Raw genomic sequence first — 14,758 nt, 5'->3', positions numbered from 1 at the left:
TGGTAGGGTACGAAACCACCTTAAAGTTATTCTTTCCGATCGATCTATTCAAGAGTTCATACTAGAATAACACCTTAAGACACAAATCAACCAAAACCCTAATGTCACCTCAAGTATCTGTGGGTATGATTATACGATATGCATCACACAATCTCAGATTCATCTATTCAAACCAACACAAAGTACTTCAAAGAGTGCCCCAAAGTTTCTACCGGAGAGTCAAGACGAAAACGTGTGCCAACCCTATGCATAAGTTCACGAGGTTACGGAACTCGCAAGTTGATCACCAAAACATACATCAAGTGAATCACGTGATATCCCATTGTCACCACAGATAAGCACATGCAAGACATACATCAAGTGTTCTCAAATCCTTAAAGACTCAATCCGATAAGATAACTTCAAAGGGAAAACTCAATCCATCACAAGAGAGTAGAGGGGAGAAACATCATAAGATCCAACTATAATAGCAAAGCTCGCGATACATCAAGATCGTGCCAAATCAAGAACACGAGAGAGAGAGAGGTCAAACACATAGCTACTTGTACATACCCTCAGCCCCGAGGGTGAACTACTCCCTTCTCGTCATGGAGAGCGCCGGGACGATGAAGATGGCCACCTGAAAGTGCAAGTATCACTTAGATTATATTTTGGTGTGATGACAATGTGGTTAGTGGAACTAATGTTGGTTGCTAAAGTTTATCTCAGGACTTTGGTTCCAAGGTGTCCATTGATGGAGGTGTGCGACCCCCAGTCCAAAAAGATCAAAGGCGTGGTTACCGGCGACTCGAAGGTTTTTCGTTTTGGTTCGATTTGAGTCGTAGGTAAAACCGCACTATCAAGAGGGGTCTTCGTGGATTTAGTGTCGTGTGGGAATGCCTCCAAGACAGATACACCAGCCCTCCTGCACCTCCTCAGATATTCCACTTATTGTGTGCTTTGCCGTGGTGTCCTGTGATGTTTCATCAGAAATCTTCTGGACACCCCGTGTGCACGGGGTCTCTGACCCCCGTGCGCACGGGGTAGTCAGAATATTTCGGGACACCCCGTGCGCACGGGGTCTCTGACCCCCGTACGCACGGGGTACCTCGAAACTCACTGGACACCCCGTGCGCACGAGGCTGACTTGGCCCGTGCGCACGGGGTCCAACGGGCAGAAATCCCCTCCCGGCCAAGAACACTATATAAGCCCCCTTCTTCCTCCTCCATCCCTCAATCCTAATGTCTTGTTGAGCTCCTCCATTGCTACACCCCATTTTGCTCACTACTCTCAGTCCCTCCACCCAATCTTGTTGAAACTTTGGGGATTGGGAGAGCAAGACCCGATCTACACTTTGACCAAACCAAATCGCGTTCCCCACAACATTCATCCACCATGACTTGTTACTCTTGGAGCTTGGGCTCCTAGGCGGTTAGAGGTTCCTCCGGAAGCTTCCTTGCTTGTGGTGTGCTCCGGAGAAGTTTGTAAAGGTGTAGTGGTCGCCTTCAAGACCAACCCCGAGTGATTCGAGGCTCATCCGTTGGGGGTGACTCGAAGGAGATTACGGTGAGCCTTCGGTGGCGTTCCGCAAGCTTTGGCTCCGGCACCGCTCCAAACGGAGAGTAGCTCTTCCCTAAGGAAGAGTGAACTTGGGATAAAATCCGCGTCCTCGTCTCACTTGTGGTTAATCCTTTCCCGCACTTTACTTAGCCTTGTATGCTTGTTGGCTTGCTAATTAGTTTGTTGCCTAGCATATTTAGCTTAGAGCTTGCTTGTCATATAGGTTGAAAATGGCCACGGAAGAGGGATTCCCCCCTTCGGCAGGGTGCCGGAACGGGTCTAGATTGGTTTTCGGTGGCTACAAAGGCTTGCGGCAGCGGAACTCCCGATCTAGGTTATGTTCTGGAGGTTTCAGTATTTATAGGAATTTTTTGCGTCGGGAACAAGTCAAGGAGGTGTCCGAGTCGTCCACGAGGTAGGCCAGCGCACCGGGGGGGGGGGGGGGTGGGCGCCCCCCACCCTCGTGTACGGCCCGGGACTCTTTTGGCCCAACTCTTTTACTCCGGGGTCTTCTTTTGGTCCGTAAAAATCGTAAAAAAATTGGCACGTCCATTGGACTCCGTTTGGTATTCCTTTTCTGTAAAACTCAAAAACAAGGAAAAAATATAAACTGACACTGGGCTCTAGCTTAATAGGTTAGTCCCAAAAATCATATAAAATAGCATATAAATGCATATAAAACATCCTAGATGGATAATATAATAGCATGGAACAATAAAAAAAGTATAGATACGTTGGAGACGTATCACCCGGCCGAATCGAGCACACCGCAGCCTCCGCACCCCACATGAGCCCCAGGTCATCGATATGCCGTCGGAAGACAACCGCATCACCACCCAGCAGGTCCACCGGCGAGCCACTGCGCCCCACAGCAGCATAGCGCCACCGCCCAACTCTGCCACATCCCGCACCAGCAGCCGTAAGGCAGAGAGGAAAAACGGCTCCGCCACCGCCGCGCCGACCGGGGTTTGCCCGTCAGCGCCTGCCGGCGACAACGGGGGAGGGAGGGCGGGAGGAGGGGAAAGGGGGGCGACGGCTAGGGTTCCCTCTCCCCGTTGCTAGCGGGAGCGACGAGGGAGGACCTCTCGGTCAGTACCACGTAGCTCTACCTTGCTCAACTGAGTGAGTAGTAGACCTGAGGAAGACAAGGTCTTCTAGGAGTTGGGAATCCGGTTCACCACCGGCAGCGTCGGCTGCTGATACGTGTGCAACGTATCTATAATTTATGAAGTATTCATGCCATGTTTACAACAATTTTATATGGTTTTGGTATGATTTTATTATAACTAATCCGGACTGACGTTGTTTTCAGCAGAACTACCGTGGTGTCGTTTTTTCGCAGAAATAGAAGTTCTCGGAATGGGGCTGAAAATTTACGGTGATTTTTTGTGGACCAAAAGAGACCCCCGAAGCATCGAGGAAGGTCCAGAAGCTTCAAGAGGAAGCCACAAGCCAGGGGGCGCGCCCTACCCCCCGAGAGGGTGCTCCTAGCTTGTCGCTGCCTCATGGACCCCCTTGATGTGAGACCGACGCCAAAAATTTCTATAAATACCAAAACCCCCAGAAAGAAACCTAGATCGTAAGTTCCGCCGCCGCAAGCCTCTGTAGCCACGAAAAATCAATCTAGGCCCTCTCTGGCAACCTGCTGGAGGGGACCATCATCACCGGAGGCCATGGAGGAGGAAGTCGGAAGGGGCCATTATCGCCATGGAGGCCAAGGACCAGAGGGAGAACCTCTCCCCCTCTCTCTCGGTGGCGCCGGAGTGCCGCCGGGGGAACCATCGCTGCGCTGATCGTCTTCATCAACATCACCATCATCATCACCTTCATCATCTCTTTTAAGCGGTCCACTCTCCCGCACCCCGATGTGATCCCCTACTTGAACATGGTGCTTTATGCCACATATTACGATCCAATGATGTGTTGTCATCCTAGGATGTTTTGAGTAGATTTCTTTTGTCTTTTGCGTTGATTGATGATCTAGATTGGTTTGAGTTGTATGTTTTATTTTGGTGCTGTCCTATGGTGCCTTCCGCGCCGTGCACACGTGAAGGATTTCCGCTGTAGGGTGTTGCAATACGTTCATGATTCGCTTATAGTGGGTTGCTAGAGTGACAAAAGCTCGAACGCATCGGTAAGATGGGGCGAGGCAGGAGTGGAGGCGCGGTGGAGTTCGAGATGGGATTGGGAGGGCGAGTGGCTGGCGGCGGCGCCCTGCCCGAACGCATCGGGAAGATGGGGCGAGGCGGGAGGTGGCGGCGCGTTGGGGCGGGGCGGGAGGTGCTAGCACGCTGGAGGTCGAGAGGATTTGGGAGGGCGAGTGGCTGGTTTTTTTTCTTTTGTTTTCTCTCACCCGTACCGCTTCAGGTTGACTTATTATAACGACTGCGAATTAAATAACTAAAACATCAGGGACTTTCTTGCAAAAACTCCGCGATGGTGAACCCGACATACTCAATCCGTGCTTTATTATATAATAGCACAAATGCCCGTGCGTTGCAACGGGAGACATAATTGAAGTGTACTTAAATTTAGTTAGAATTATATGGGAAAACACAATGATAGTTCATGTGAAATTTAATGCTCACAAAAATCCATAGATGAACACAATAACAATTTATACGGTGATTCCAAATGGACTTAAAATTTGTTTATATAGAGCTATAATTCATCACTATATTCGAATTTAAAATAGAACTTCTTATCTTTGATCCCAGTTTGAAATATATCATGATGGTAATAAAGGTGGTGTCGGCATGTGTTGGGTGCCTGGTGAGAACCAGTTGTCATGGATCCGTGCCGTTGTGACACAATATTAACAAAACAAAAAATAACAGAGGAAATGCTAGCATTTCACAAAAAAATTCTACAAAACAAAAATAGTAGGTAGCAAGCTCTAGAGGTCCTAAAAACATGTGTTTCAATTATGAAAGGATGATACACATGTCAAGGAGAAGACGTATCGACTTATCTCTATAATTAATAATATTATTAATAAAAAGCATAAATAATGAAATCACACGGTTGATTGACACATTAATATTATTTATGGAAGAAGATAACGGATATATCTGGGGCTCATTGACTTTAGTTGACTAAGTAGCATGAGATTTGCTTTTATTATTGGGCTTGTTGACGCCACATACCTAACAGTGCTCATAGAAGCAAGCCCCACCAGTGCCAACCTTCAACTTTCAATATCTTGAGTTCGATAGAAATCTCACTACAACGTCCCTATCGACGATAGAAGCTCAAAGAAATATCCATCCTCCATGATCAGCATAACAATAATATCTTCACCTGCTTATCCATTTATGCATCTTTCAGTTTTTTCAGAAATTACATAAGGTTAAATTAAACATTGAAAACAGTAACTATACAAATAATACATAACAACAGATAAGGAAATAGATAAAACACACTACAATTTTCACATAATTCCAATTAAATATATACAATATCGTCTCAATTTTGATTGTGAGACTCAAAGTTGTTTACTATTTTCCTTTTTCAGGCTTCCAGGTCCATAGGCAGCTCCCTATATTTAAATTGGTATAGTGATATAAGTGTATAGCAGGGGAAGAAATATGGTGTCGTGACTGCATTAGTTCATATTAAATATTTGAGGATAATGACTGAGAACAATTATGCTGAACTAAACCAGATTAATTAGGAGTACAGAAGCAAATCTCTTGTGCTTTTCTAATAGAAAAGTACACAATTAGTATGGCAATGACATCTATTAATTTATAGAAAAGGATATATAGAGAGGTCTGGTCACATAGGCATCTCCATGAGATGTCTTTACCCTGAGAATTTCTAATAGAAAAGCACACAATTAGTATGTCAATGACAACTATTAGTTTATAGAAAAGGATATATAGAGAGGTCTGGTCACAGAGGCATCTACGTGAGCTGTCTTTACCCTCAGATATTTACACAAACTGTTATTGCACACAATCCAACCTCAAAATAGGAGAGCAAAAGAATACTGCAGATCAGACTGGAATTTCACGGCCAGGTGAGTAGGCTACATAAAGAACAACTGTTATACCTGAGCATGGTTCACGAGTCCTCTCGGGCTGAGGCGGCTCCCGCATCCTTGAGAGTTGTGGTGTGTGAGTGTGCTCACGTACTCGCTGCCCATGGAGACTCCCATGTCCTTGGAAGTTGCGGCACCCACATGAGCTTGCGTCGTCGCTAGATGCGGTGGCGTCATTGTGAATCCGGTCCTGCGACGAAGGTGTGGGAGAAGGACGACACCATGGTGGCAGTCGCTGCCTCCGCCCACTTGAACGGCACCACAAGAAAAACAAATGTTCATAATGATTTACATGACAATTTGTTTGGGCACACATCACAGGCAGCTAACTACTCATAACAAACCCTAAAATCCCAAATCCTTGGGCTACTTGTGGACAAATTAATCAAGGATCCCTTCATTCAAGCATCTCATATATCATAATACTCTTACACGAGACAAAGAACTGGATATCATCATGGATCCGGTCACTGCTTAGGCATACTGTCGAACACCAGAAGTGCAAACCAGTCATGGCCTCATGGGGCATTCAACATATATTTTTTAGGAAGAAGTAGAGCATTGTGCAGAGTACTGCACTCGGATTAGCATAGAGACGCAGGAGTGGCGTACTTACATGCGAGACGCCGTCCTGAGCCTCACCTAAGCCGCCTCACCACTCTCTCCTCGCTGCAGATTGACATAGTCAAGAATCAAAACGAAATGAATAAAACAACTTTTACTGATTGTACAAGGACGTACCTCAAGTGGGCACGGCTAACAGGACGGCGTTCCGGTTAAGTCCATGTTCCAGCGAGATTAGAAGGGCTTGATGGCAGGAGCTTTCAGGTTGAGGAGGCTTCAGGTGGCGCCGGAGAAGATTGAGACGAATGGGGAAGGGAAGGAGAACAGGGCGGCGGATGGCAGAGAGGCCGCGCGCGTCAGCGGCAGCGGATGGCCGGAGAGGCGGCGCGCGGAGGCGGTGGCGGCGGCGCGCGGAGGCGGTGGCGGCGGCGGCGTACCCGCACGCATCGAAGGCGAGCCCTCGTGCTCGTGTGTGCCTATATTTTTCTGTTCGCTCGTAAGGCCCAAGCCGATCCACAAAACGTTTTCTCTATAGACTTAAAATAGAACTACGCGTTCAATACGTAATTCATCAGGGACTTTTTTGCAAGAGCGCCGCGACGGTGAACAGGCCCAAGTCGGTAGGACGCAGTGAACAGGCCCAAGTCGGTAGGACGCAGCGAACGGTGAACGAAAACACACCTTAGGTGTACAGACGAAAATATTAGTACCACCTCGAATATGTTTTAAATTCAAAGTGAAAGCATAAAATCACGGAAAGAAACGTATTGTGACGATGAACCCAGGGAGTTAATCCGTGCTTTATTATTAGGAAGAGATTAGGGATATATATATATATACTAGCACAAATGCCTGTGCGTTGCACCGGGAAAAAACTTTGACGTGGATTCAAATTTAATGAGAATTATGAAATGTTGCTCATTTTCAAATCGGCTCAGTGCGCCACTTCTTCTATCCAACTCTAACAAATTTTGTATGAATATAGATAGAAGAAGGGAACATAACTCTAAAAACATATAGTTCACTTCATATTTTTCCTATTCCTCTTTCCTCGAGTAGCGGATATTACTCGCATTTGTAGTGATATAGTATAAAAATGATGTTATTGCCGTCATGTCTACCAGAGTTTCAGTAGAACAACAAAAAGAAAAAAAAAGCCAGAATGAAGGGAAAAACTTGTGGAACTCACAAATTTTCATTAATTCCCTCACTTCAGAACTGTTCAATTAAGTTTTCAAAAAATAGAGTTGTTCAATTAACACACTTGATTTTGTGTTTAAAATTAGATTAGTAACACGAAGTCTCGAGCTTGAAAATAAAATAAAATAACACAGCGCAATGATTAATTTTCCCACAATCCCGTTCCAGACGGCATGCAGCCCAATAATCTTCTCCGCTGTCACGGACAGCTTTCTTGATTTCTTTTAATGCCCAAGACAGCCCGACCTTTATAACCTTGTCCGCTCCGACGTTGACCTTTCTTAGGCAACTTGGTGGTCATACCGGAGAATTTCTACGTATATAAAGGGCTACGGATTGATCTAAACGAATGATGTGGGACTAATCTCTACTATTAAAGGAGAATCGAACGTCGTGATGGTTCGACCTCCTCTATGAGTATCGATATGCCTTCCGCCCGCCACTTCTTTCCGTCCCCGCTCAAAACACGAAAAAAACATCCCACGTGTCCCACGCCCCACGTCCCACTCTTCCCACCCCCTCGCCTCCGATCCCATCTCTCTCCCGCCCCCACGCGCGACACATCGCGATCCGCTGTTGGGTGCCGGGAAGGGGCCTTCCGCCCGCAGAGAGAGAGAGGGAGGGAGGGAGCAGCGGCGGTGCTGTTGGCCTTTCACCCGCAGAGAGAGAGAGGGAGGGGAGGAGGAGGAGGAGCGCAGCGGCGGTGCTGGCCGATCCCGTGCCGCTGGATCCGGATCCTCGGGAAAAGCTGATGCGGCCGACGTCTATGTATGCAGTTCAGCGCGCCTGTCCTCCGCCCTCCTCAATTTCCTCGACAAAATGGAGGTCAGTAGGGATGACATGGACAGGGACCTCGCTAACAGGCTCCGCCTCGCACCCATGAGTCTTGCATCACCACCATGATGGCCAGAGCCTCCTCCGATGGACACCGAGTGGGGATGAGCTGAGGCCAAGAACACATCGGGATGGACGAAGAGGTAAATGGTTTACTACTACCTGTTATTTTCTTGTGCAAATCATTGTCGGTAGTTTCTTTAGTCCATGGGAAGTGAGTGCGTTGTGCTCAGATGGTTATCTTGAGGAATTCACGTCTATACGTGAGTTACTTTGGGCAAATGGGGACTATGAGGCATTTTGACTGATCAAAAGCAAGGGTCCACTGGTGCACTGTTGGGGAGGATGCGTTGATGCAGAAGGTCATCGTACCTTTAATAGTAGAGATTTTCAAGCATGCCAAATTATGATGGATTTTTTGCCATAAAGTTCAGAAATAGCATCACAGTTACAAACTCTTTTGAAGCATACCGAATTATATAAGTTTGTGGGCATCTATTAGTATTAGGTGTATGTTGTCCTTTCAGGGGGTTAGGCATACTGCAGACACACATAGTTCGTAGGCAAATGAACATGCTATGGCTCATCACTGTAAGTACTGTATGCAAGATGAATTTGCATCATGTGGGTAGTGAATACTGAATTCATGATCAAGTTCTCTAGGCACTTCTTGTAGGAGTATTCTTTCAAGGAGCTATTTGGTGACATAATGTACATGCACCATATGCTATGAAATCTTTAGAGGAATTGTTTGATGACACAATGTACAAGCACCATGTGAGTCAGTGAGCAAAGAACGCTAGCGCTAGCGGCTACTGTGAGCCGCAACGGACAGCGGCGGGCAGCTGGACAATGCAACGTCGGTGCCAGGCAGATAGTTGCAAGCAGCCCTAGCGCTAGCTGCTGCTGTGAGAAGAACTGGTGACTAGAGCCTGTTGTCTTTCCATTAACTATTCAAACAAAAATGATTCCATTATTAGGGAGCTCTCTACTTTGTGATCTACTATGGTCTTTGTCTCTGTTCAGACTAACAATTGGATATAGTTCTTTATGTATTTATTACTGCAATCTTCTTGTCACTCTTTTAAAGCTTGCATATGTATATGTGTGACTAGAGGCTATGCCTTATAGGTGTTTTCGTTGATTCAGGAAATGCAAGTAATGTACATGTTAGTTTGCAAGGTTCGTTGTAATTTCCTTGTCTTGAACGTAATTTAGATATGAGATATTGGACTTTCATTTTGCATTGAATTTATTAACACTCTAGAGTCCGCCCTACCTAAAACAATTGTCCTCCGCCACTGATGTACATTACAACTACCCCTTAAAAGTATATATGAGTATGGTATACAGTGCACACAAACGAGGGCTATGGCCTATGGAACAGGTGTTCCTGGACCTGCTGCCATGTCAAGTCGTGCAAGATTTGATCAAAATGTGTTTCAGGTATATTCACCGTGGAATTTTTTGTTGATTTGATGAGCTTGATTTCTGCTGCTACCATTTGATTATATAGGAAGGATCCATGCGGTGTTTTTCCTAAGTCGATGGAATCTGGAGGAGATGGGGGTATTTGATGTGTCATGCTCGTTAAAGAGCCTCATTGCTCATTCCACAAAGAGCCAAATGAGAGTCCCGTCTATTCCCAGGACTATGGGGCATTCTATTGATTACCATGGACTATCAGGCATTTTGACTGAGTTAAAGCAAGGGTCACATATTCTATCAATTAGTCCGGATAAGAGTGACAAACTGAGGGAAAGAGATATGAGCACATTTAAAGTTAAATTGCTAAAAAAATTGGGCGGACATGAAATACCTTAATAAAAGTGTCCATAACAGTTTGTTTAAATTGATATTTTTGTACTATCTAATTTTTTTCTCGTGGCAACGCATGATCGTTCTCAGGGGCAACAAGTTGCCAGGGGGCGGGTGGTGGAGCTGCCACGCGGGCTGACGCCGGGGTCATACAACAAGTATGTCGCACACCTTGAGCGGGGATGAGCTGTAGATGGTGTCGCGTGGTTCATGATGGAGCTGCTGGGGATTAAGACCCGTGGAGATCCTCCACTTCAACCCGTATGGGCATATGGGTAAGAGTTCATGACATCAAGATTTGACCAATGTACCCATTTTCACTTTAGCCGAGTTCTAGTCAATGTTCAGTGCACCTAAAACTGCTTTGGTGCAGTAGAAAGAATGAGAAACTGGGGCCCAGTGGAGCAAAGGAAAAGTGTAACAGAAATTAGAGAGCTGGTGGCTAAGTAGATTATCAGGGAATCAAAAGCCCCAAGGATAAGAAGCATTTGGAGCTGCAAATGTGACATTTATTTCTTGAAATATTCACAGCATGTATTGTGACTGATTGTTCTTTTTGCAGAACCAGTGACTATTTACAATTCGATGTAATCTTGACATATAGGTATCCCAACAGAGGTTGTTGGATGTCAACAACTAATCACGATATCTCAGTATTAATTTATTACAAACTCTACTTTTCTTGGACTAACTAGCATTTTGATGGAAAGACAATACAATGTGTGTCTCCAATGAAATCAATTTGCATCACTGCTACCATCCCAACTAGAGACTATTCTAGAATGAGTGAACTGCTACCATCCAACAATGTGAAGGTGAGACTTGTTTCTTTGCTTTGTAGGCATTGTGTAAAAATTATTTATTGCAACTGGAATCTGTGTGTATGGTGCCTTTTTGAATTGCCATGGAATTTGTACTAAATGTCTATTAAAAATGATTTTTCTGCTGAGTAGCACCAACCAAATCCAAATATAGTTATTGGAAATTATCAGTACTTTGCAAAGTCTGCAAGGAATTGTATTAACTAGGAACTCGACGTTGATTAGCAAAATTATCAGGTATGTGCTATTAATGTTGGTTGTACTAAAGGTACTAGGAGGACTTCAGGAAGGGTCCATTTTTAACCTCATAATGGGACAAATTAACAAAGTTGGTCTTTGGTTGTTTGAAGATATAGTAAATGGTCTAAGTGCGGCCTGCCAAATAATTAGTCAAGCCTTCTGTTCAGTTCCATGTTAATAGGAAATCCTTCCAATATTCCATTAGCTAAGTTGCATTTTGGTCAAACCATCCAAGTGAATTTCTTATAGTATCCCCTGCTTACCTTGTGTTCTGTCCCATTGCCATGGTGCTTGGATACCAGTGCACCTGGATGAGAAGAAAAGGATGATTCATGAGCTCCGAATTTGGTATGAATATGATGCAGTGCACCTTACTATTTTGTTCAGTTAGTAAGTGTAAGACAGTAAATTCACTTTGGACTTCCTGTAGCGGTGCCAAAATTATTATTTCAAAAGTCTCCATTTCTAAAAAAAACACCACAAAATTCACACATGTAGTATTCTACATGTTATTTGAGCTTATAAAACTACAACAATTTAAATGAATGCAGCATGTGCAAAAATAAGAAGGTTTGTCGTGTTTCTACAGATTTCTATTTGCATTTCGTTCCCTCTGCTTGTTATTTTTGTATAGGATGCAAATATCAGTACTATTATTTTTAACCTTTTGAGATGATAAATAACATTCATATGTAGTGATTTTGTAGCGTGGACACGAGCGCCGGTGCTCAAGAGGCAAAAGGCTGTGTTTGTATAAGATAATATTTGTTTAAACAAGCTCATAAGCTGCATACGACATACATGATGCATAGTATTGTGATGATTTGATAAATGTCTCTTTGTGTAAGTTTGTTGTCCCGTGGCAACGCACGGGCGTTCAACTAGTCTAACATAAAATATGGATGCTCACCTGATCACCCCAGCGCTATCTATTTTCTCCCACGCGGCTTGCGGCCCAGCAAAGGCCTAGCACTCTATTTTTTCAAGCCCGGTGAAGCACTGCAGGTCATCGGTAGTACTATTCATTAGTATGAACGGCCCACTCCAAACAGTATCATACGCTAGTTCAATTGGTTGCACCCTTGGGTAACGAAGTGGAGGTGTTGAATTCGACTCCTGAGTACCATGTATATGTGGCCTGGCTTTTTATTTTTCGAATTCGATGGAAAAATAATGACGGTGAACCCGGAACCAATCCGTGTCGTGGCTCGGCCCACCGGGGAAGCCGTCGTCGCCAGGATGAGGATGCATCTACGCCTCGCTCGTTCGGGACGTATCAAATTTTATTAGTACCACCTCGCTTATACGTTTTAAGTTCAAATTAAAAGCATAATTCACAGGAAGAAAATGTATTGTGACGGTGAACCCGATAAAGTCGATCCGTGCTTTATTATAACATATATACATATATATATATATATATATATATATATATATATATATATATATATATATATATATATATATATATTATAATTATTAGGGAAAGATTAGGGAGAGATATCCTGGAGGAGTCTAAATGAGACGCGCGTTCATTATTTCTGTTCATAATATATTCGAGGAGTGAAGAGTCCGAATCCGTATCTTGGAGGAGTCGAAGTGAGACGCGTTTTCATTTTCATTGTTTCCATATATATATTCGAGGGATCTGAATTAGACTTGCATTGCTCAAAAATGCCAAACGGAGACCGAGCTTCTTTTTTTTTTCAGTTTCAAAAAATTCTGAAAACAAACACACATATACCTCGATACATAATGTACTTGTGTGCAAATTTTCAGGTCGAAATACATTAAAAGATGAGCTGCACAAAAAAGACAAATCTGGGGCTTTTTAACATATGTACTGTTCATCTTTAAAGTCCATGATTTTGTTTTTTTGTGCAGCTCACAATTCAAGGTATTTCATTGTGAAATTTTTCACACATACACTTTACATCCTTGCATACATGTGTATTTTTTTCAGAATTTTTTGAAACTGAAATTTACAAATTTTGAATTTTTCAAAATAAAAGGCTCCATGGAGCTCGGTCTCCAAAATGCCCTACTCTGCATTGCTCCCATATACACACAACATGTACTAGTCTCGATTCTTTCATCCATTCACCGATAAAAGATATTTTTTCTATCCGAGGTGGTACTAAACTTTTGTACGTGCATCTGTTATCAAGGAAAAACGATATGTCCAGAATTTCGTACGTGGGCCGCGTGTGCTACGGCCCAGTAAGATCAGCCCATTTTTTCTTGCCCATACAACAACAAAACATCCTATTTCCCGCACAGTGCGGCAAATAGTTCAAGCTACGCACAGGAGGCCCAAGCCTGGGCCGCCCATTTTTTCCGTGTTATAATGTTTATATTTTGCTTTTTCTGTTTCCTTCTCTTTTTATTTCGTATTTCTTCTTAAATTTCACATTACGAGTCTATTTTTTCCTTTTTTTTCTCTGAAATTCGAATTTCAAAAAATGTTCGGAATTTTAATTTTTGATCAAATTTTCCAAAAAGTAACGAAATCTAATTTTTTTCCTATTTTAATAATTGTTTGGAATTTTACTTTTTGTCTCTCCAGAATATGTTAAACATTTTATAAAATTTATCATTATTGTTCAAGATTTTAAAAAATGTTCCAAATTCAAAAAATATTCTTGATCTAGCGATACGTTCAAAAGTTGAAAATAATATTTACATTAAAGAAACACATTTTCGAAAATTCCTCTGAATTTTGAAAACATGTTCCCATTTTAAAAATTGTTAACAACTTCAAAATTATTCATATTTTAATAAATAAATATATGTGAATTTCTAGAAATGTTCCATTCAAATTTTTGTTCTTGCTATTCCCAAAAATGCATTGAATTTTCAAAAAACCGCTAAAAGATATTTTTTCTATCCGAGGTGGTACTAAACTTTTGTACGTGCATCTGTTACCAAGGAAAAATCGATATGTCCAGAATTTCGTACGTGGGCCGCGTGTGCTACGGCCCAGTAAGATCAGGCCCTTTTTTCCTGCCCATGCAACAATAAAATATCCTATTTCCCGCACAGTGCGGCAAATAGTTCAAGCTACGCACAGGAGGCCCAAGACTGCGCCGCCCATTTTTTCCGTGTTATGTTAATGTTTATATTTTGCTTTTTCTGTTTCCTTCTCTTTTTATTTCGTATTTCTTTTAATTTTTCACATTAAAAGTCTATTTTTTCCTTTTTTCTCTGAAATTCGAAATTAAAAAAATGTTCGGAATTTTAGTTTTTGATCAATTTTTCTAAAAAGTAACGAACTCTAAAATTGTTTTCCTATTTTAAAAATTGTTTGGAATTTTACTTTTTGTCTCTCCAGAATATGTTAAACATTTTATAAAATTTATCATTATTGTTCAAGATTTTAAAAAATGTTCCAAATTCGAAAAATATTCTTGTTCTAGCGATACGTTCAAAAGTTGAAAATAATATTTACATTAAAGAAACACATTTTCGAACATTCTTCTGAATTTTGAAAACTTGTTCCCATTTTAAAAATTGTTAACAACTTCAAAATTATTCGTATTTTCATAAATAAATATATGTGAATTTCTAGAAATGTTCCATTCAATTTTTTGTTCTTGCTATTCCCAAAAATGCATTGAATTTTCAAAAAAATGTTCGTAATTTGGAAAAAAAATCATGTTGCCAAGTATGTTTGGTAGTTCATGTTACGAATTCTAAAAT

The 14,758-nt window shown here is 42.6% G+C and overlaps 2 long non-coding RNA genes across 3 annotated transcripts; one reads left to right on the top strand and one right to left on the bottom strand.

Annotated features, from left to right (window-relative positions):
- Window positions 1–352: 352 nt before the first annotated feature.
- LOC109737058 (uncharacterized) lies at window positions 353–6,644 on the bottom strand. 2 transcript variants are annotated; one of them, XR_006662258.2, is made up of 5 exons: window positions 6,324–6,644; window positions 6,199–6,251; window positions 5,595–5,830; window positions 4,687–4,840; window positions 353–619 (listed from the first exon to the last, which is right to left on the bottom strand). It is a non-coding gene; the product is annotated as an uncharacterized lncRNA (long non-coding RNA). The 2 variants fall into 2 exon arrangements; XR_002226502.4 differs by lacking the exon at window positions 353–619 and having other exon boundaries at window positions 4,508–4,840.
- Window positions 6,645–7,818: 1,174 nt separating this feature from the next.
- Window positions 7,819–11,821, top strand: LOC123493597 (uncharacterized). Its single transcript, XR_006662257.2, has 3 exons — window positions 7,819–8,323; window positions 10,089–10,273; window positions 10,372–11,821. It is a non-coding gene; the product is annotated as an uncharacterized lncRNA (long non-coding RNA).
- The last annotated feature ends 2,937 nt before the right edge of the window (window positions 11,822–14,758 follow it).

This window comes from Aegilops tauschii, chromosome 4 (genome assembly GCF_002575655.3).
Source record: "Aegilops tauschii subsp. strangulata cultivar AL8/78 chromosome 4, Aet v6.0, whole genome shotgun sequence".
NCBI classification, from domain to species: Eukaryota; Viridiplantae; Streptophyta; class Magnoliopsida; order Poales; family Poaceae; genus Aegilops; species Aegilops tauschii.
The sequence above is the reverse complement of the archived record's forward strand: the minus strand, read 5'-3'. Positions and strand labels throughout refer to the sequence as shown.